We start from the raw sequence: 23,137 nt of genomic DNA, 5'->3' as shown, positions 1-23,137 counted from the left end.
GGTCTGACAAGTCCTCTCTCCTCTCCCTTCAGGTGTTGAAATAAAGTACTCCAGAGACGTGAGCTGCTTAAGATTACGCTGTAATTCCTGGCGGCAGGTGATACGGCCCGGCCTGAGATCTTGATTCATACTTGGATGTGTAACAATTGCAAATATTGTTTGCGAAGCGCGAACTGTGATCTGGCAGTGTTCAGAGAGCGGCCGATGCCAGGAGCTGACGACGAGTGGAGAGAAACGTCTCAGGCTTCTTTTTTTGGGGGGGGGATTCTGGCGAAGGGCCCCGCAATTATAATGGCGCTTTCAGCGAAGGTTCACTTTGAACTTTCAGACATTTATCATGTCACAGAGAATAATGGTAGATTTGTAGTTTTCTTTTTTATACAAGCAGAGACATTAAACATTTTTTTTTTTAATTTTCTAAACTATTTTTTTTTATTTGCGATGTTTAACCTCCTTCCATACACATGTAGGATATGCCTTCTATATCGGAGCCTCCATTATGGTCCATTCCATATAGTGCAGCAGAGCAGTAAATGAAGGATCGGAAGTTCGGAGCTTTATTTTAAACATTGGGGGTTAAAGTGATTGTAATTTTTTTTTTTTTTTTTTAACCGCTCTAATGAGGAAAGCTGCTGGGGCTGCATCCCATAACCGCTTCAGCCCCAGAAGATTTTACCCCCTTCCTGACCAGAGCACTTTTTGCGATACGGCACTGCGTCGCTTTAACTGACAATTGCGCGGTCGTGCGAAGTTGCACCCAAACAAAATTTACATCCTTTTTTCCCCGACAAATAGAGCTTTCTTTTGGCAGTCTTTGACCACCTCTGCGTTTTTTATTTTTTGCGCTATAAAAAAAAAATAGCAACAATTTTGGAAAAAAGAACGCAATATTTTGTACTTTTTGCTATAATAAATATACTCATTTTTTTTTTTTAAAAAGCACATTTTTTCTCAGTTTAGGCCGATACGTATTCTTCTACATATTTTTGGTAAAAAAAAAAAATCGCAATAAGCGTATATTGATTGGTTTGCGCAAAAGTTATAGCGTCTACAAAATAGGGGATAGATTTATAGCATTTTTATTATTTTTCTTTTTTTTACTAGTAACGGCGGCGATCTGCGATTTTTATCGGGACTGCGACATTATGGCGGACACATCGGACACCTTTGACACATTTTTGGGACCCTTGTCATTTATACAGCGATCAGTGCTAAAAATGCATTGATTACTGTAAAAATGTCACTGGCAGGGAAGGGGCTAACACTAGGGGGCGATCAAGGAGTTAACTGTGTTCCCTGCTACATGTTTCTAACTGAAGGGGGAGGGGACTGACTAGAGGAAGTGACGGATCGTGATTCCTAGCTGATATGAACTCACGATCTGTCAGGCCTCTCAGAACAGAACAGGTATTTGTGTGTTTGCACACACGTCCCTGTTCTGCCTCTCGTGCTCGCGATCGCTCGTGGCCGGGGGTCATCGCGACCGTCGGCCACAAGCATCGGCACCCCCCGCTGTGCAGTGGGTGCGTGCGCGCGCGCGCCTGCTATCCCGAACACACGAGCCGACATACAGCTACGACTGTTCGCGGGATCGTACCGCCTGCCGCAGTAAAATGACAGCGGCTGGTCCGCAAGGGGTTAAATATCAAGCAAGTTATACTTACCTCCTCTGTGCAAGGGTTTTGCACAGAGTTGCCCCGGATCCTCCTCTTCTGGGGTCCCTCAGCGGCGCCCCTGGCTCCTCTTTTTCTCAAGTGCCCCGTTGGGGAGATGATTTCCATGGGGGGGCACTCGTGCGGGCACCCTCCCGAGTCCTGTTGCTGTGTCCATTGACATAGACAGCAGGACTTGGCCCCACCCCCCGGGTCACTGGATTTGATTGACAGCAGCGGGAGCCAATGGCTGCGCTGCTATCAGTCTATCCAATGACGACCCGAGACAGCGGCTGGAGCTGGTGTTCTCATCCCTGTCGCCGGAACGATCGGGTTCAGGTAAGGAACAATAGGGGCTCTGGGGGGCTGCTGCACTACAGAAGGTTTTTCACCTTAATGCATAGGACGCATGAAAAACCTTGAGGGTTTACAACCCCTTAATTTACTAAAACTGGAGAGTGCAAAATCTGGTCCGGCTGTGCATGGTAGCCAATCAGCTTCTAATTTCAGCTTGTTCAATTAAAGTGATTGTAAAGTCATGTTTTACTTACCTGCTCTGTTGTAGTGGATTTGCATAGAGCAGCCAGGATCCTCCTCTTCTCGGGTCCCTCTTCTGTGCTCCTGGCCCCTCCCTCCTGTTCAGTGCCCCCCACAGCAAGCAGCTTCCTATGGGGGCACCCGAGCCGAGTCTCAGCTCCCTGTGTCCATTCAGACATGGAGCCCCGACCCAGCCCTACCCCCTCTCTCCCCTGATTGGCTAGCTGTAGGAGCCAATGGCGCTGCTGCTGTGTCTCAGCCAATCAGGAAGGAGAATCTCGGATGTCTGAGACATTCGTGGACATCGGTGAACAGAGAGGGACCTCAGGTAAGTATTGGGGGGGGCTGCTGCACACAGAAGGCTTTTTATCTTAATGCATAGTATGAATTGAGATTAAAAAAAACTTCTACCCTTACAACTACTTTAAACTTTGACAATAAAACCTGGAAGCTGATTGGTTTCTATAAAGAGCGGCACCAGATTTTGCACTCTTCAGTTTTAGTAAATGAACCCCAGTAGACTATGACAAGGGAGAATATCTACTGACTGTCAATATAAGGGGAAATTGTTATAATCACTAAAAAAAAAATCTTAATTTTTTCTGGTGAGGATATTACTGACCCCCGATGTAAAGGCTGGTTCAAACAATCCAGTACGTTTTTAATCTGCATCAAAAATGCCTGCACAGTGTGTTCCATGTATTCCATGGCTCTAGTTCACACCAGTGCCGTCAACAAAAAGTAGAACCTGCTGAATTTTTCTGTATGGAACACACCAAAACCGCACCAAAACACATGTAAATGCACCAAAAACTCACCGGAATGTATGGAACACACCAAAACTGCACCAAAACACATGTAAATGCACCAAAAACTCACCGGAATGTATGGAACACACCAAAACACATGTAAATGCACCAAAAACTCACCGGAATGTATGGAACACACCAAAACACATGTAAATGCACCAAAAACTCACCGGAATGTATGGAACACACCAAAACCGCACCAAAACACATGTAAATGCATCAAAAACTCACCGGAATGTATGGAACACACCAAAACCGCACCAAAACACATGTAAATGCACCAAAAACTCACCAGAATGCACATTGTCCTGGATTTTTCATGTGCCAAAAAAAACCCCCAAAAAAACCCCACACTGGAATGCATTAAAAACACATAAAAAATGTGCATTAACGCATCAGAACATACAAAATGTGGTGTGAATCAGCCCCCAAGGGAGAACTTTACTTGCCACCAATGAAAAGAATTCAACTTACCATCAATGAAAAAAGGGGGGATTTTACTTACCACAGACGGAAAGGGGGCTCTTTACTTGGCAACAATGAAAATGGGGCAGTTTCCTTAACATCAGCGAAAATAGGGCATTTTTCTTACTACCAATCAAAAAGGGTGAATTTTACTTACCACCGATGAAAATGGGGGGGGGGTTACTTAGTACCAATGAATAGGGGCCATTTTAACTTACTATCAATGAAAAGGGGGAATTTTACGTACCCCCAATTCAAAGGGGGCATTATACTTACAACCATTAAAAAATAGGCATTTTACTTACAATGAATGAATAGGCAGATTTTACTTACCGCTGATTAAAAAAGGATTTTACAGGATTTTACTTTCCAAAAATAAAAGAGCGGGAATGTTATTTACCACCAATGAATAGGGTGCATTCAACTTACCACCGATGATAAGGGGGTATTTACCTACCACCAAAGAAAAGGGGGGAGGTTACTTACCACCAATATACAAAAGGTGCATTTTTACCACCTATGTAAAGAGAGGCATGTCCTCTTACCACCAATATAAAGGGGCCATTTTTACTGACCCAACAAATGCTTTAAAGCGTAACTCCACTTTTGTTGAGAAAAAAACCCTTCCCCTCTGGGCTGATCTACGTACAATGCAAGGATTTTAACAAACTCTCTTACAGATTCCAACCTTTTGTTATTCTGAAGAAATCCCTGTGTGTTTGTCTGTGTCCACGTGGGAGAGTGAGTCTAATGGGAGTGGTTTCATAATTATCAATCAGCTGCTGCACCTGCAAGGCTCTAATGAGGAAAGCTGCTGGGCCTGCATCCCATAACCGCTTCAGCCCCGAAAGATTTTACCCCCTTCCTGACCAGAGCACTTTTTACAATTTGGCACTGCGTCGCTTTAACTGACAATTGCGCGGCCATGCAATGCTGTACCCGAAATTTGCGTCGTTTTTTCCCCACAAATAGAGATTTCTTTTGGTGGTATTTGATCACCTCTGCGTTTTTTGGGTTTTTTTGCGCTATAAAAAAAAGAACGACAATTTTGAAAAAAAAAACAATATTTTTTAATTTTTGCTATAATAAATATCCCCAAAAATGGTTTTAAAAAACACATTTCTTCATCAGTTTAGGCCAATATATATTCTACTACATATTTTTGGTAAAAAAAAAAAAAAAAAAAAAAAAAATCGCAATAAGTGTATATTGATTGGTTTGCGCAAAAGTTATAGCATCTACAAACTATGGGAAAGATTTATGGCATTTTTATTATTATTATTTTTTTACTAGTAATGGCGGTGATTTGCGTTTATTAGCAGTACTGCGACATTGCGGCGGACAGATCAGACACTTTTGACACATTTTTGGGACCATTGTTCATTGACATGGTTGGCTACAAAAATGCACTGATTACTGTGTAAATGTCACTGGCAGGGAAGGGGTTAACACTAGGGGGCGATCAAGGGGTTAAGTGTGTTCCCTAGCTAGTGTTTCTAACTGTATGGGGATAGGGCTGACTGGGGGAGGAGACATATTGTTGTTACTACTTACTAGGAACACACAACATATCTCCGCTCCCCTGACAGAACAGGGATTTGTGTGTTTACACACACTAATCCCCGTGCTGGCCGCGATCGCACCCGCCGGCCACGCACACCGGGTCCCCTGGCGGCTCTTAAAGGAACAACGTACCCATACGGGGTTTGGCCCAGCAGGGCCTTTCTGCCAATGTATATCGGCGTGAGCCAGTCAGCAAATGGTTAAGACGTGATTTCCTATTGAGAGTATTTCACCAAAAATTTCATTTTTGTTGCAGGGGATGCCTGAAATCTGACTTGTATCTTAGTGCAGACTTCTGGGAAAATCAGTGAGCCAATCACACAAGCAGGAAATTATGTTTCTGGGGTACAGAACACCTGCAGGCTGCCATATTGCATTGCATTTTCAGAAAATTACAGAGCTGCAGATTGTGTCGCAATTGTATATGCTATATTATTTTTTTCTTTGCTGTTTTTTTCCCCCACGAAAGTGGAGTTACCCTTTAAATAATTAGTCTACGGGTTCACTTGTTTTTCCTCCAGCACCGTGAATGTTTAACCACTTCCCTACCCGCCCATAGTAATATCACGCCCGTAGATGGAATCTCCCATCCTGGGCGGGCGTCATATCACGTCCTGGGCTTCCCGGCCGTCTAGGGGGCACGCGTGGGCGCGCGCCGCGTTGCCCGGGACCCGATGCACGGGCCCGGCGGCCGCGATGTCCGCCGGGCACCCGTGATTGCCCGTTAACCGAGCAGAACCGTGGATCTGTGTGTGTAAACACACAGATCCACGTCCTGTCGGAGGAGAGGAGACCGATGGTGTGTTCCCAGTACAGAGGAACACCGATCGGTCTCCTCCCCTTGTGAGCCCCTGCCCCTACAGTTAGAATCACTCCCTAGGAACATAATTAACCCCTCGATCACCACCTAGTGTTAACCCCTTCCCTGCCAGTCACATTTACACAGTAATTAGTGCAATTTTATAGCATTGATCGCTGTATAAATGTGAATGGTCCCAAAAATGTGTTAAAAGTGTCCGATGTGTCCGCCGCAATATCACAGTCATGTAAAAAAAAAGCGCAGACCGCCGCCATTACTAGTAAAAAAAATAAATAAATAAAAATGCCATAAATCTATCCCCTATTTTGTAGACGCTATAACGTTTGCGCAAACCAATCAATATACGCTTATTGTGATTTTTTTTTTAACAAAAATATGTACAAGAATACATATTGGCCTAAACTGAGGAAAAAATGTGTTTTTCTTTTTTTTTAATTGGGATATTTATTATAGCAAAAAGTAAAAAAATATTGTGTTTTTTTCAAAATTGTCGCTTTTTATTTGTTTATAGCGCAAACAATAAAAACCGCACAGGTGATCAAATACCACCAAAAGAAAGCTCTATTTGTTGGAAAAAAAGGACATCAATTTTGTTTGGGTAAAACGTTGCACGACCGCGAAATTGTCATTCAAAGTGCGACACCGCTGAAAACTAAAAATTGGTCTGGGCAGGAAGGGGGTGAAAATGCCCGGTATTGAAGTGGTTAATGGGTGCATTCAATAAAGACACAAGAAATTAGAATTGTTCATCTGTTATCAGCTTAAGCACATTGGGGTTGATTTACTAAAACTGAAGAGTGCAAAATCTGGTGTTTTTTTTTTATTTGTCAAAGCTTAATTGAACAAGCTGAAGTTAGAATCTGATTGGCCATGCACAGCTGCACCAGATTTTACACTCTCCATTTTTCGTAAATCAACCACATTGTGCTTGTCTATTGTTGTGACTTAGATGAGGATCTGATCACATTTTATTGCAAATTACTGCAGAAAACCAGTTAATTCCATAGGGGTTCGCATCATTTTTCTTGTCACTGTATATGTAGCGAGTGGCCACAGCAGGGTGGAAGAAGTTGGGGTGGAGAGTGCAAAGAGATAGGAGCTCAGCTCCAGTTCGCCCCCATGGTACTTGGTTGAGCTCTTCCTGCAAAGATGTAACCTCCCAGTGTCTGGTATTCTCCCAGTTGGAGAATACCTACAGAGGTCCTAGCCCCCTGAGTGGGACGGGGAGGGGACGGGGGTATCGGACTAGAACTGGGGTAGGGGACTAGAACTGACTGGGAAAAGTGCAAGTCACAGTCAAAAAACAGGGTGAGACGCTAATTGCAGAGCCTCCTGAAGTGATATGTAACCTAAAAATATATTCTGGAATTGGATGCCCTGAATCTGTAAGTGCTATAACTGTGTACCTTGAAGTTTCCTACCATGATGTTGGAAAGTAAAGTTTTTGCAATGCATTGGACTTCCCTATGTTATTACTAGGGGCTATTTGAGGAATGGTTAACCCAGGAAGATTGCAAGGTATGGGGCATTGAACTGTATATGTGCTAATAGGGGTATACATAGTGGCCCCACTTTGGGAGTGGGAATACACACCAATGTGAGATAAGGGTAATGAGGTCTTTTAGTTGTACCCATAAATATGGACTTTGTGTCAGGTTCCTATGGTTCCTATGGTAGTGAGCCCTTGTAGAAGGCCAGCTCGGGGTTCCCTAGGGCGCTGAGTCTTAGAACGTTTCTGAGGAAGTCAGGGGACAGTTCATCCCGGCTTTGGGTGTCAACGAAACAGAACCAAAACTTGAATAGTTGCCTAATAGGCAGAGTTACTCATAAGCAAGCACCTGCCAGATGCATCTGCAGCTGTAGGTAAACAAATTTGAGCATTAAGTCCCCCCTTCCCCAAAAAAGTTAGCCCTCCAACGGAGCAGGCCACCAACAGCAATATCATTGTAAGAAGGAATAGCACCATTTAGAACCACTGGATCCAAAGGCAAAAGCGTGGTCTCGGTCGGTGAAGAGATCTCAGGTCTCAGCATTATCCCGATTACTGGTTTGAAGAGAAGGCTCGTCGATATCAGCCCAGTCAGCAGCTTCCCTAGCTGAATTGAAAAAGTGAGCTTGACCTCTAGCGGCGATTCTTAAGTTGGTAGGGTAGAGCACTGAATATGGTAGATTGAAACACTTGTTTCAATTGCGTTGCTTAACATCCTGAAATTTAGCTTGGTTTTTCTTCGGCACTTAAGCAGAAAAATCAGGATAAAAGGAGAATCTTGCACCATTGTAGTGTATAGTAGATTTCTCTCTCGACAATCATAGTATTTTCTCCCTGGCTCGGTAATGTAGTATGTGTGTTAAAATTGGTCTGGGTGTATTGCCTGGAAGGGCTCTTGTAGGCAAGGCTGGGACAAGGGGTGGGCAGGAGGTGCAGCTGCCCTGGGCACTGTGGTATCATGTGATGTAGGGGGTTTGGGGGGGATTTGTGTTGGAAGGGGGAATTTGGGGGATGACAGGTGGTTGCTAAGATTTGTGATATAGGGGATTTGTGTTGGGAGGGGGGTATGGGGAAAGATTTGTGCTAGGTGAGGTGATTTGGGGGAAATGTGCTGGGATGGGGGGAATTGAAGTGGGGATAAGATGTGTACTAGGAGGGGAAATGTTAGTGGTAGGGGATTTGTGCTAGGAGGGGTGATTTTTTTCTTGTGCTGAGAGGGGAATTTTAGCAGGGGGATTTGTACTGGGAGGAGGGGGAATTTATGCTTAGGGGGTAAACAAGCAGATTAGTGCTCAGTGTTTTGGCGGGGGGGGGGGGGTGTATTTGTTGGCTCATAATGCTCATACATCTTTTGTGGGGGGGGCGCAGTTTGGCATGTTCGCCCTGAGCTCTAGATGACCTTGTCCCAGAACTGCTCGTAAGGGCGCGATGTGCCCTTTCTACTGCAAACAAGGGAGTGTAAGCTTCCTTTCCAAATATTTCTAACATCCACTTTTGACAAACTCAGTGGGATCTCTGCCCTCCACCCCCTCTGGCAAGCCCACTATACGAATATTGTTTAGTCTGAGATGGTTTTCGATGTCATCAGTTTTGTCACTCGTGGCGTTTGCTATGCGGGTAGCTTTGTGGGTTTTCGGCAATCAGCGGGGCAACTTGTCCTCCAGATCACTGATTTGACCTTCAGCAGCGGTAGTTCGTTCTCTAATCTTCTGGAGGTTATGTCGCAGCAGCGACACTTCCTCTGTTAGCCCACCTAAGTGCTCCCTGACTGGGTTGACTGAGGCAGTACATTGATGTACAGCTTGCAAAATTTGTCTTAGTATAGGTTGTGTTTCTCCCTCTGTCAGATCCTCTGTGTCTATTTGCTGGTCACTATCTAGGAGAGACATGGCGTCAGGTTCAACTTCATGTGCATGTTCCATAGCTTGCTGTGGGTCGGTTTCTTCCTCTATGTCCATGGAAGAGTCTTGCCCCTGTGCCACTGAGAGCTTTTGAGCATAATATAACATGACTCTAGGGGCATCTTTGCGGTTGGTCTTACCAGCTCTGCTGCCTGAGTCATTTTGCTTATGAGTGCCTTGTGGCGTTCCCCCAGAGCATGGGCACGGCCGAGCCATGTTGAGTCTCCAGGGCTGCCCCTTTTTCCTTGCTTTTGCAGGCCAGCATGGTGTGGAGACGGTCAATGGAGGTATTGGCAGATTTCTTGTGATGTGCTAAATGTATCTGTGTCAGTGTCACCCGGATTATCGGCCGGAGTTAAGATCGGTGAGGGGTAAGATGTGGGAGCTCTGTGAAGCTTTTTCGTTCACCTGGCTCGGCCATGCCCTAGGGTGTGGAGTCTAAACACTAACCTGCTTCTTCACCAGGACTGGAGATCGACTTGCAGCAGACTGGAACCAGATTGCGGCCAACAGGTATGCCCAGCTGAAGATGGGAAGACCACGTGCATGTGCAGAGTGCAGATGGCTGGAGATAGAAGAGGATCCGGGAAACAAACCGAGGTCAGAGCATGTGGCAGACATGCAAAAGCGGTAGAGGAAGTCGGGGACAGTACATTGAAAGTCAAACACAGAATACCAGTAATATGTGGGAAAGCAAGAGCACGGAGCAATTAGGACGTTGCTCAGACAACGCAAGCTGCACTGAGCATGTCTATATATAGAGAAGTAGACTGAGAGACAGACCAGGAAGTGATAGAAGGAAAAGGGATATAAATCCACAGTAGAGCAGGTGACGCCCATAGGTGAACAATGAAGCCAGCAGCACATGTGATTAGAACCACAGGTCCATCGGAACCACTGCAGCAAGGAGGTAAGAATTTCACCAGAAGGAAACTGCAGGCCAGACCGTGACACTTTGTTAATTTTTTACTGTTTTTTTACCATGTCAAGCTATCCCCTCTTCAGTTCATCATGAATGCCTCTGCCAGACTCATCCACCTTACCAACCATTCAATGTCCGCCGCTCCTCTCTGCCAATCCCTCCACTAGCTTCCCATTGCCCAATGAATAAAATTCAAAACACTAACAATAACATACAAAGCCATTCACAACTCTGCCCCGAGCTACATCACCATCTTATCTCCAAATATCACCGAAACCGTCCTCTCCGTTCCTCCCAAGACCTCCTGCTCTCTAGCTCCTCTGTCTCCTTCTCCCATGCTCATCTCCAGGACTTCTCCAGAGCCTCTCCCATCCTCTGGAACTCACTAATCCATTCTGTCCGGCTATCTCATACTCTGTCCACTGTTAGGCGATCCCTGAAAACTCATCTCTTCAAGGTGGCCTATCCTGCCTCAAGCTAACAACCGAATCTTCTACTCCCCTCATCATTTCATCCCTCACAGTTCCTACCTTTTGTTTCACCAGCCCCTCCCTCTTAGATTGTAAGACTGTAAGCTCGCAGGAGCAGGGCTCCTCTAACCCTCTTGTTTTGAATTGTACTGTTGGTGTAATATCTCCTGACAGTGTAAAGCGCTGCGCAAACTGTTGGCGCTATATAGACCCTGTATAATAATAATGATGATGTATGACCTATAGTGGACCACGTTGAACACAATGCTTAATGTGTTGCTATGTACCATTTTCAGTCTTCTCAACCCCACTGCACTATAGTTTAGCTTTGCAGCCTGTGAGTCGGGTCCCCAAATGTTCTCTGTAATGATACATTTTGCAAATTTCTAACTTCATATTGATATTTCAGGGTCCGTGAAAATGGGGGCCACAAGGTAGACACGTCTGAGCCCCTCCATACTACAGCATATGCCCCTTATATGTCATAAGAAATGATAATAGTGATAACACCAAGGAAAAATGTGCAAGCCAGCAAAAAAAAAAAAAAAAGACTTTTATGGGTGTATTAAAAGTCTTTTTAGTGGTTTCTCCAGTAATAATAATAAACTCAACCCTTTTAAGCCACATTCACCATTACTTAGCTATAAATAAGGCCTGTAACATTTGTAAACAGAAAAAAAGTGGGAGCAGGTCCCAGTGGCTTTCAACATCCAGATTATGAGCCACTGACACTTCAAATAGGGAGGAAATGATGATGTCACAGGCTGGAGATTTGTAAGCCTGTGTCAACAAATATCTTGTTGCACATAGCTTCCGACACGGCTTCGGCAGTTAGTGGGACTCTCTCATTGCCTTTACTTTCCCGAGCATGGTCAATGTTTCAGCTATAAAACTGACAAGAGGTTCTACAAGACACATTTGTTTAAAAAATGGCAAATTACAGCAAAAGTACTTCAATGAAATGCATTAAGATTTGGAAGGTGGCCTCGAACTGAACTTTAGAGTTTGTGCCTGTTATATGCAACCCACATGTGAGCCTACAGACCTCAAAGTGTCTTGTATTCTCTAATCTGCTGTTGCTGCTTTACCAGTTTTCAGTCCGTGTTTTTTTGAAGGCTTTCCCGGATTTCCCAGACTGGATTTGTCACAGTACGAAATTAAAAAAAAAAATGTGCAAATTGATTGTTCAATGAAAACTCAGGAAGGATTTCATTGAGTTTTAAAACTGTTATACTACTGTTTCCCAGACAGCCATTATTTTAGAAAGCAACTGAATACAATTATCGGTTATCAGAGTACTTCCTATATTCAATAAATGAGGATTATGCAACAGGAGAAATGTAAAACCTAACTATACTTTCAATTTAACCTGTTGTCACCCACATAATGCATAGGTGTGGCGGCAAAGATGTCTGCACATACACTATATTGTCAAAAGTATTGGGATGACTGCCTTTACACGCACATGAAGTTTAATATATTCCCAGTCTTAGTCCGTAGGGTTCAATATTGAGTTGGCCCACCCTATGCAACTATAACAGCTTCAACTGTTCTAGGAAAGGCTGTCCAAAGGTTTAGGAGTGTGTCTATGGGAATAGCAGAAGGAACTGAGAAAAAATATATAGAACACTGCGTACATAAACACATATACAAGTAAAAAACAGTGCACATATATAGTAGATCATAAAATGAAAAATGATAAACCAAATATAATAGTCAAAATGTGCAAATAATGAAAAATATAAGTAATGTCCAAGGATAATGTCCAAAATAGACGAATCACTAGTACTTAAAGCAAATTGTGGAAGTGAGCCAAATAATATAAGGATAAAAATATCCAAAACGTGATTCAAAGTGGTTGAAAGGTGAACTGAACATCAAAGTAGTATAGAACAGCAAAACGTGCCAGAGCTTGTTGGTATGTGATCCACCACCAGAGAGTCAGAAGGCTTACTGGAGAGATTGAACCCAAGTAGGTGTACACCCAATGGGTCAATCAAGCTTGTAGGGCAAAACACCCAGAAGACACTGCCTCGGCAGACACGACCTCCAGCCAGAAGACCAACTCGGACAGTGAACCTCAATAGGGTAGGTATTAGACAAGAAACCGAATGGATAGTTTCTCCAATGTGGTATATTTGCAGAAAGAAAAGGAAGGTAGGCACATAGTGTAATTCCGTTTTGAAATCGGAAAATATTTATTTTTAAAAAACATTTTAGTAGATAAAAAAGCGCTTGAAATGGAAAGCAGTGACTTCAGAAGAACGTCCAGACGCGTTTCGTCTCACAAGACATCATTTGGGGTGCTCATCTGCTATAGCCACTGCACTTATATAGCAAAAGAGTACCCCAGTAATGAGCTGTAGCCTCATGGTGGCAGTTGTGTGGATTGATGTCCATTTCCGGGTACACGCAAAATGTCACCTCCTCGTTCCGAAGAGACTGAAGTTGGAAGCGGCATCACCACGCATAATGAAAACATGTGAGTGACTGGAAGTAGAACTCAGAAGATGGATGTCAGATTGTCTTTTTCCATCCAATGTGGATTCAAGTTTGAAGCAACACAGTGAAAGGAATCTACATCTGATATAGATTACTACCTGTCCTTTGAGAGTCCAACAGAGATTGCTAAGGACCAGTGAGGATTATTCCTGAAGGGAGAGTTGCACTGTGTGCAAGGCGTGTTTTGACCCTTTGCAGGGTCTTTCAAGGAGGTGAGCGAGCATTGCATGTGGTGGCGGGAGCACTATGATTATGGAGGTTGTTTGAAGCAAGGAAAAACCGTACATCTTCCTGCATGCCAGTAGAAGAAATATCACTTATAAATTGTTATTGGACTGTTTTTAGAGCACTTATATTGTACACAATTTTCTGATTTATTTTTTAAGTGCTCTAAATATTCAGTTTTATTATTTATGCAGCGCGGTCTCATTTATATCCTTTATATCTTGTTTTTTGTGGGAGCACAGAGGTGACAGCAGCAGCAACCCTATCTTAGTCTTTTTAGTATAGTCACGCGCAACTACCTTACTTATAATTAGTCTAGAAAGAGAGTTTGCCAAAGCTAGCTGACTGTACTGTTTGCGGACCACATCCCTAATACTTATAGTAAAAAAGAAGTTCTTCAGGAATCGCCATACCTCAAATCACAGGGGCTTCACATAGAAAAAAAAGTATTTGTCCTCCAGAGGCGTATCATGTCAGTAATAGACACAGTCTCAGTTTCTGTATATAAGCTTCCAAACAGTCACTGCCCAATTTTACAGGGGTCTACCATAGGGCTGGGGTAACATGTAGTCTAAAAATGGCAGCAAAAGTAACCTATTAGCTACAAAGGTTAAAATACAACAAAATATAGAGCATAGTCCCAGCTACCGCTAAAATAGAGGCGTAGGGACCGCAGACAGTGATGTACAGGGCTGTAACGCTCTCATAGCCTGATGGACTCACCTTGTAATTGGAGTGGGATAATATGTCTCCTTCCGTCTGCCAGGTGGAAAAGAGACTGACGGAAGGATGTGAAGCCCCTGTGATTTGAGGTATGGCGATTACTTTTTGACTATTTGTGGACTGAATTCATCTATCATTAGGATACATTCCATCACCAATAATTCAAGATATTGTATCTGAACTAATTGGTGGAACAATCTTTATACCCATTTAGATATATCACAGTCAAATATATCGGCCAGCCGCACTCCCTTTGAGTGCTCATTGTGACTCACGTGAATCACTGTTGGTTGCTGATACCCTGGCCTGTTGTTCGTGCGTGGCTCTGACGGACCTTTCTCTCTCTTCATTTGTTGAGTTACTTTCTGCTGTTCGGGTGGAACACTTAAGCCCCGTACACACCATCGGACTTTCCGACGGGAAATGTTCTATGACAGGCTGTTGGCGGTAAATCCGACCGTTTGTACGCTCCATCGGACAATTGTTGTCGCACTTTCCGCCAACAAATGTTGGCTAGCAGGTATTCACATTTTCCGCAGACAAATGTCTGTTGTCGGACTTTCCAAGCGTGTGTACACAAGTCCGTCGGACAAAAGTCCAAAGTACAAACACGCATGCTCGGAAGCAGAAGCGGTCGGTCTTGTAAACTAGCGTTCGTAATGGAAAATTAACATTTGCGACGCGGCAAATTATGAAATCTCCAAATGCAGCGCACAATTCTCTTCTTCTTTAATGGGATAATAATGAAGCTGCTTTGCTGGTGATACTGATGGAGTTATTGCAAACGAATTTTCAAAGGCTTTTTTTTTTCTAGTGATATCAAGAATAATATTATTATGCTTTTTTTTTTTTTTTATTTGGGCAAGTTACCACAACACCATTATCCCGTAGTTTTTAAGATCAAAGATACAACTATGTTGGTGTCCCTTGTTAATTTTACATTGTATTTTTTTAAAATGTAACTGCCGACTCCCAAACTGCCATTTGAAGTAAAACACATAGCCAAGTATTATTCTACACAATTTTTTTTATTGTGCATTAAAAAAAAGAAAACAAATAAAATTAGACATGATATCTGCCAATAGAACTTAACCAAAAAGTGCATTCTATGCATCCAAAAATATAGAAAATATACCAAATCAAAAATCATTATTCAACCAAAAAAATAATGTCAAAGCAATAACTCCAAGGCCAATAATAAAAAACACATTATCTCTTCCTATTCCGCAACATGGCTGGTTGAGACACTAACTAGGTTCAGAAACGAACTGAAAAGCGCAAAATGATAAACGCAAAAAGAAAAGCACGAATCAACACTCACCAAACTTCTATTGACACTAAATTAGCAGAAGGAGCCCAAAGGGTGGCACTAAAGAGCTGAAAAACCACGTAGTACGTCACTACGTTCGTGTTTGTTGGCCGACAATTGTGTGGCCATGTGTATGCAAGACAAGTTTGGGCCAACGCCCTTCGGATTAAAATTCCACGGTTTTGTTGGCCAACAATCCGATCGTGTGTACGAGGCTTCACACTTGGGGTGAGTATTTTCATCTGTTAAATTCTTTGGCTATGTCACAATATGCATGTATGATCTCTTTGTATATAAATGTAAGATGATTGTAACATTTATATCTTTGCACTTTGGCATATTTTTTTGATGACATGTATTTTATCATCGTAGACTTAAGCCACAGTTTTGGAAGTTTTAAGCCCTTTTAGTCCCTGAAGAAGATCTGCACTGTGTTTTTTCTAAATGCGTTGGCCGCTCTGTCTGGTTGACAGTTTTGGGCTTCCCCCTCAGCTGTTTCCATATCTGCTCCCAACATATGTGTTTGTTTTTATCATCTTTGAATATTGTTTACTGTTATATATATTAATACATTTGTACATTTTTTTTTACGATTGCTGTTTGTGGTCCGTTTAAAATCCCAACCTGAGGAACCTGTTTTTTTACTACATTATAGTCTATGGCAATGAACTCCTGCTGAAGTCCTGAAAAAGTAATACATGAACTACTTCTCAAACCGCACTACGTCAAATCGAATCTATTAAGAAACTGCCATAGAAACACATTAGATGCTATTTCAGGTACGATTTGTAAATCGTATGTCGTACCTGAAGTCGTACCGGTGTGACCGGGGGCTTAGTAAATTTTCACATTCAATAAGCTCTGAGGGCAAATTCCCTGGCAAAAGTGAACAGCCTCTTTACCTTTAGTGAATCAAAGAAGGGAAGACCCCCACTATGCCAATATCCAATTAGTATATGTAAGGATTGAGAATATATCCCAAAAGAAAAAAAAGAGCAGACACATCATGAGGCAATGGTTATATAAAAAATTATCTTTTATTACAAATCAATTAAAATAACATGTAACACTTAGACAACACCCTATTGCTTGACAAGGTCAACAGATACCCAATACAAAAATTGTGAAGGTATGGATCCTTGGTAAAAAAAAAAGAGAATGTGTAAAGATAAGTATGTCTGTATGACAAATTATGATCCAACCACTCCTCCACACTTGATTGTCAACACGTTTCTCCATTTAGTAGCTTCCTCAGGACATACTGGGTAGGTGCTGCTGGACCTTGAATCAAGATATACGGGGACATCACACGTCAAAGACTACGACTCACAAAAACAAGCTTGGGATATTATGGGTGATCAATATATGTATATAAAGGAAAAGAAGGGAGAGCGTGTGTAACCTCCACTGACAACCAACGGTCACTGATAATTCCTGTGAAGATTGATAATGTCATTGAATTATAACCATAGAACAGGGGGAGAGAAGGTGGAGCACCCGATTTCAGCCGCTAAAGCCAGGTGTAGAAGTCAGGAATATAGTATATATCTCTCACTGATAGCGCTCTTAGTGTGTATTCACCAATTGGAATTAAGCCTCATTTATGGGTAGAGGAACCTTACCACAGGATATATGGTCTTCCTAGTTTTGGGGTTTGCTAGTAAAGCCAGACCTGCATACCCTAAGTAGGGTGAAGACACCTCTCCTCCCAAAGCTGTATAGTATAGATGTCCCCGCAGCTTATCCGCCAAATCAACTCCCTTTTACGTCACATTCTCTCATAGGCGTGCACAGGGGGTGCCTGGGCACGCCCTAATCACCCCCATGTGCCAGGGCCACTTATAAGGCAGTACAGCCAGCCCTCCTGTGCCAGGCCCGGGTGCTATCCGATCAAAAAGGGGGCTAGGGCACTTGCTGAGCAGGAGGACCAGCTGTACTGCCTTATTGCAGATGCCGATCCTCTTGTTTCTTTCCCTGCAGCGCTGCCAGCTTCTCTTCATCTTCCTCCCTCCAGCTGCACTGCAGGGGGATCAGGGGAAAGGGGCTGGCAAATGTAATTTACTGGGCCCTTCCTTTTATGAATGAACACAGTGATCAGGACCAATCGCTCCTGTGTCCATTCGTCACTGAAGTATAGTAAAACCCAAACAAAATTGACATCCTTTTTTTCCCACAAATAGAGCTTTCTTTTGGTGGTATTTGATCATCTCTGCGGTTTTTATTTTTTGCGCTATAAACAAAAAGAATTACAATTTTGAAAAAAAAAAAACACAATATTTTGTACTTTTTGCTATAATAAATATCCCCATTTTTTTTTTAAAAAAAAGCAATTTTTCTCAGTTTAGGCCGATATGTATTCTTCCACATTTTTTTGGTAATAAAAATCGCAATAAGCGTATATTGATTGGTTTGTGCAAAAGTTATAGCGTCTACAAAATAGGGGAAAGATTTATAGCATTTTTATTATTTTTTTTTTTTACTAGTAATGGCAGTGGTCTGCGATTTTTATCGGGACTGCGACATTATGGCGGACACAATCGGACACTTTTGACACATTTTTGGGACCATTGGCATTTATACAGCGATCAGTGCTATAAAAATGCACCGATTGCTGTAAAAATGTCACCGGCAGTGAAGGGGTTAACACTAGGGGGGCGATCAAGGGGTTAACTGTGTTCCCTCTCTGTGTTCTAACTGAAGGGGGGATGGGACTGTCTAGGGGAGATGACAGATCCCTGTTCATACTTTGTATGAACACATGATCAGTCTCTTCTTCCCTCAGAGAACCGGGATCTATGTGTCACAAGCGATCTCAGGAGCCCGGTGGTCATCGATCCCGCCGGGCACTTGCATCGGCTCCGGGGGTGAGCAGCCGGCACGTGCGCGCCCCTAGTGGCCACAGGGCGAAGCGACGTAACATAACGTTGTTTTGCCTAGCCGTGCCATTCTGCCGCAGTAAAACTGTGGCGGCTGGTCGGCAAGTGGTTAAATGTTTCTCTTTGGATCTATTTACTAGTATATGCACCTTAAAGCGGGGTTCCACCCAAATTTTGAACAATATCTGTATGTATTCTCTTCCTTGCCTAGATGCTGACTTGCCGTTTAAAAAAATTTAAATCGCCGTAATTACCTTTTATTTTTCAATTCTTCTTTGCACTTCCTGGTTCTCCTCCCGTGGGAGTAGGCGTGTTTCTAGCCTCCCCCAGACTCCTGGGAGCTAGTCTCAGGCTTCCCAAGATGCCACTGAGCATGTGCGGGAACGAGCAGTGAATGCTGGGAGCACAGCATTCACCACATCCAGGAAATAAATGCTTGTGGGCTTCAAATGCCCACAATGAAGATGGAAACCGCCTGCAGTGAATAATATAAGTTATTCTTTCCGACGAAATCTGACACAGGCGGACATATTACACACAATATGTGAGTATGTAATGCTGAGAAGAAAAGTTTGTGAATGAACTAAAAAAAAAAAAAAACGATAGATAGGTGGACCCCCGCTTTAAAAATCCCATAAATACTTCACAATCTCTTTATCTCAGGGATGTGGTGCCAATTTTGGTGTTTTGTCCATGGTCAAGAAATTATCCCTAGATACTGGACACGTCACACTTTAAAATTGCACGTGCTCGTGGAATGGCGGCAAACTCTGATACTTAATAATCACCATAGGCTACGCTTTCAAAAGATTTACAAGTCACCTATTTTGTGTTACAGAGGAGGTCTAGCACTAGATTTATTGCTGTCGCTCTAATGTTCACGGCGATACCTCACATGTGTGGTAAAATTACCGTTTACATATATGCGTACGAGTTACGTATGTGTTTGCTTCTGCGCGCCAGCATGGAGGGATGGGAGGCACTTCACATGTTTTTTCTTATTTTTTCCATTTTTACACTGTCCCTTTAATTTTTTTTGATCACTTTTACTTCTATTACAAGGAATGTACACATCCCTTGTAATAGAAATAAGGGATGAGAGGTCCTCTTTATAGAGAGATCTGGGGTCTACAAGACCCCAAATCTCTCCTCTACCTTTGAAAGCAAAAGATAAAAAAAATAAATAAATAAATCAGATCTTTTGCTATATAAAAAAAAAAAAAAATGGTTTACTTCTGCCCTAGACCAAAACTGACGTCATGACGTCGCTCCGGTCCTCCTAGATCAGGGGTAGGCAACCTCGGCCCTCCAGCTGTGGTGACATTGCAAGACCCTGACAATCACAGGCATCCTAGAGACAGAGGCATGATGGATTTTGTAGTTTCACCACAGCTGGAGTGTCGAGGTTGCCTACCCCTGTCCTAAATCATAGTGGTTTTTAGAGATGATTTGGTCTCTCTTCACCTCTATGGCCAGCCACTCAAACTGTCGGATCGTTTCCCAGGCCTACTGCTAAGAGCGGTAAGCCCGAGAAACACCAGTGAGCGCCCGCTCCCGCTGCTTCTAAAAGTGATCCAATAGCAAATCAGCTGCTCGGATCGCTTTTATGAGAAACAGACTTGTTGGCTGAAAAAAAAAAATACCAGGGTTATGGCAGATAGCTTCAGCCATAACCCTGGTAAACCACTTCAAAGCCACAAGGTATATGTACGTATTGCGGTCGGCAAGTAGTTAAAATTAATGCTATTGCACTTACAACATATTAAAAATAGCCAGTAGCCTTGAGAAACTGAGAGGCACCTTAACCAAGATGGCCACTGTGCGCCTCAGTTCACCGGATATGACGTAAACTTGAAGTCCTATCCTATGTGTTTCGTCATAAGAATGCAATGTCTTCAGGAGCTAGCTAATGTTTTTGTTTGTCATTGTGTATTATTTGTCATAATTTTTTTTTGTTTGCTGTGTTGCCTTGCTCTTTCTTTTGTTTTAATTCTCATAATAAATTGATATTGCACTTATGCTGGAAATGTTTTTCCTCATTTTCAAGTTAACTTTCTTGTTACACCTAAAGAACAGGACTCCAGCATCGGTATTGTTAGGTACCTGGTAGTTGAGCCCGACTGGTAGAAGGAGACCTCTCTTAAACGCTGGTTCAGGAGCCACTGGAAGTGGGAACAGTGGTCTCTTGAGCACAGTGGGTAGGAGGGCCTGATGCAGGTTCCTGTGGTAGCAAACACTGGAACTGGGAAGACGTCCCTTCGGGATGGCTGAGCTGCGGATGCAGGTAGGCTGAAGCGGATCAGCAGGCAGACAGGTGGATGATTTGGCAGCAGCAGAACCTGGAGCTTGGCAGAGCAGGCTGGAAGCAGCATCACAGGACACAGGCAAAGCAGAGTCAGACAGTCCTTTGGCAGGAGATCAGGCAAATATGTAGCAGGAGGGATAATCCAAGAATAATCAGGCAGGCAGGAGTTTGGCAACGGGTCACAAGATATAAGCAAGGTCAGGCAGGCCGGGTCGGATTGGAGACAGGAGAATGGTCAGACGGAGCCGGGTCACTAGCAATACAACAACAGGCAGGATACAGGAACTCAGGTGCAGCGCTGCAGAGGAACAGCACCTGATGGAAGCATCTGGCAGTCTTTTAAAGGGCCCTTGGCGCCAAAAAAGCGCTAGCGCGAACGGGCGCGCGGGAGCGCTCCCGCGCCCCCTGGTGGAGATTTCAGCAGAACTGCCCTGGGAAGGGCCCTCGTGCACCTGCGCGCACGCATGTTCGCCCGACGGCCACTGATATGCCCCTGACATTGCCCCCTCCCAACGGGCAACCTCCAGATGCCCAGATAACTTTTTTTTTCAGGATGAGCAGAGAAATAGGCATGGATCAAACGTTTAGCATGAATATTACTGTCAGGTTCCCATGAGTTATTTTCCGGACCATACCCCTTCCATTTAATCAAAAACTGTACTTGCCCAGATCTCTTTCTGCAATCAAGGATGACCTCCACTTCGTATTCCTCATTTCCATCCACCAAGACAGGTTCAGGGACCCTGGTGCCCCTATCAGGAAAAGGATCATCTACAGCAGGCTTCAAAAGCGACACATGAAACACAGGGTGGATTTTAAGTGAGTCAGGTAAACACAGTTCATAGGATACCTCGTTGATTTTCCTTTTTACAGGGAAGGGCCCAATAAATTTAGGAGCAAGCTTTTTGGAAGGACAAGTCAACCTAATAGTATTGGTAGACAGCCATACCTTGTCACCAAGCTGAAGGTTTAGATCTCCTTTTCTTTTTTGGTCGAAGATCCTCTTGCTGTCTGCTTGTGCCTTGGATACCGCTTCCTGTAACATCCGGTTACTATGACTGAGGAACTGCACTGTGTCCTGGACCGCTGGAACTGAGGACTCTGGAAGAAAATCTGGTAAAAAAGATACATGAAAACCATAATTGGCAAAGAAAGGAGATTGACCAGTGGCAGAGTGACTAGCATTATTATAAGCGAATTCCGCTAGGGGCAGCAGGGACACCCAATCATCTTGCACAAAAGATGTGAAACACCTAATGTATTGCTCCAGTGTCTGGTTTGTCCTTTCAGTTTGCCCATTCGTTTGGGGATGGTATGCTGAGGACAGGGCTAGTTCAATTTTCAAGATCTCACATAGGGCTTTCCAGAAGTGTGAAGTAAACTGCACCCCCCTATCGGACACTATATTTGCAGGGACTCCGTGCAGCCTAACAATCTCCTTGATGAACACATGGGCCGTTTCAACAGCAGAAGGTGTTCCCCTTTAGGGGCACGAAGTGGGCCATTTTAGACAGCCGGTCGACGACCACAAAGATCACTGAACATCCTTCAGAGCATGGTAGTTCGACTATAAAGTCCATTGCTATCATCCTCCAGGGTCTATCTGGTATAGGCAACGGTCTCAGTAGTCCCCAAGCTCTGTTCCTGGAAGTTTTATTCTGAATGCAAACAGAACAAGAGTTAACATACTTTCTGCAAAATTCCTTCAGGTTAGGCCACCAGAAAGTGCGTTGCACAAGCTCAAGGGTCTTGTGGACCCCAAAATGTCCTGCAAGTGGGTGGTCATGCAATAATGTCAGCACCTTGACTCAGCGCTCTCCGGTACGAATATTTGACTTCCTCTCCACAATAATGCATCTCGGGGTGTTAAAGAGGATCCCTGGAGACTTGAAGGTTCTGGTGATGCTTCTCTGATCATGGACAGGAGATCCATTTGAAGAAGTAGGAAGCTATTTGCCGGCAGGATGGTGTCAGGTACTGAATAGTCTTTAGGGTTGTCAAACATGCGCGACAGCGCGTCTGGTTTTATGTTTTTAGATCCAGGCCGGTAAGTAATGTGGAAACAGAAACGTGTAAAGAATAGAGCCCATCGGGCCTGTCGGGGTTTCAGTCTCTTAGCAGATCTTAAGTATTCGAGATTCTTGTGGTCAGTATATATCAGCACCGGATGGACTGCGCCCTCTAACAAGTACCTCCATTCTTCTAAAGCTGTCTTGATAGCAAGTAGTTCCCGGTCTCCCACATCGTAATTCCGTTCACCCGGTGAGAGTTTTCTAGAAAAGAATCTTACGGGGTGCATCAGGTCCTTGTTGCCCTGTCGTTGAGAAATGACAGCACCCACGGCCACTTCAGAAGCATCAACCTCCAGGATAAAAAGGTAAGGATGGGTCAGGATGGCTAAGGATCGGAGCTAAAGTGAAACGTCTCTTTAATTCTTCAAAGGCCCCCTGAGCCTCCGGGCTCCAGTGGAAACGAGAGTTCTGCTTGGTTAGCTGCGTGATAGGGGAGATAATGGCAGAAAACCCCCTAATGAACTTTCTATAAAAATTTGCAAATCCAATGAAGCGTT

General features: G+C 43.6%; 1 long non-coding RNA gene across 1 annotated transcript in view; it reads left to right on the top strand.

The window, feature by feature from the left end:
- LOC141141623 (uncharacterized) overlaps nt 1-23,137 on the top strand; it is a 142,077-nt gene that overhangs the window by 13,734 nt on the left and 105,206 nt on the right. The gene's annotated exons all lie outside the window — the stretch shown is intronic.

This window comes from Aquarana catesbeiana, linkage group LG04 (genome assembly GCF_042186555.1).
Source record: "Aquarana catesbeiana isolate 2022-GZ linkage group LG04, ASM4218655v1, whole genome shotgun sequence".
NCBI classification, from domain to species: Eukaryota; Metazoa; Chordata; class Amphibia; order Anura; family Ranidae; genus Aquarana; species Aquarana catesbeiana.
This window is presented reverse-complemented; position numbering and strand designations above follow the sequence as displayed.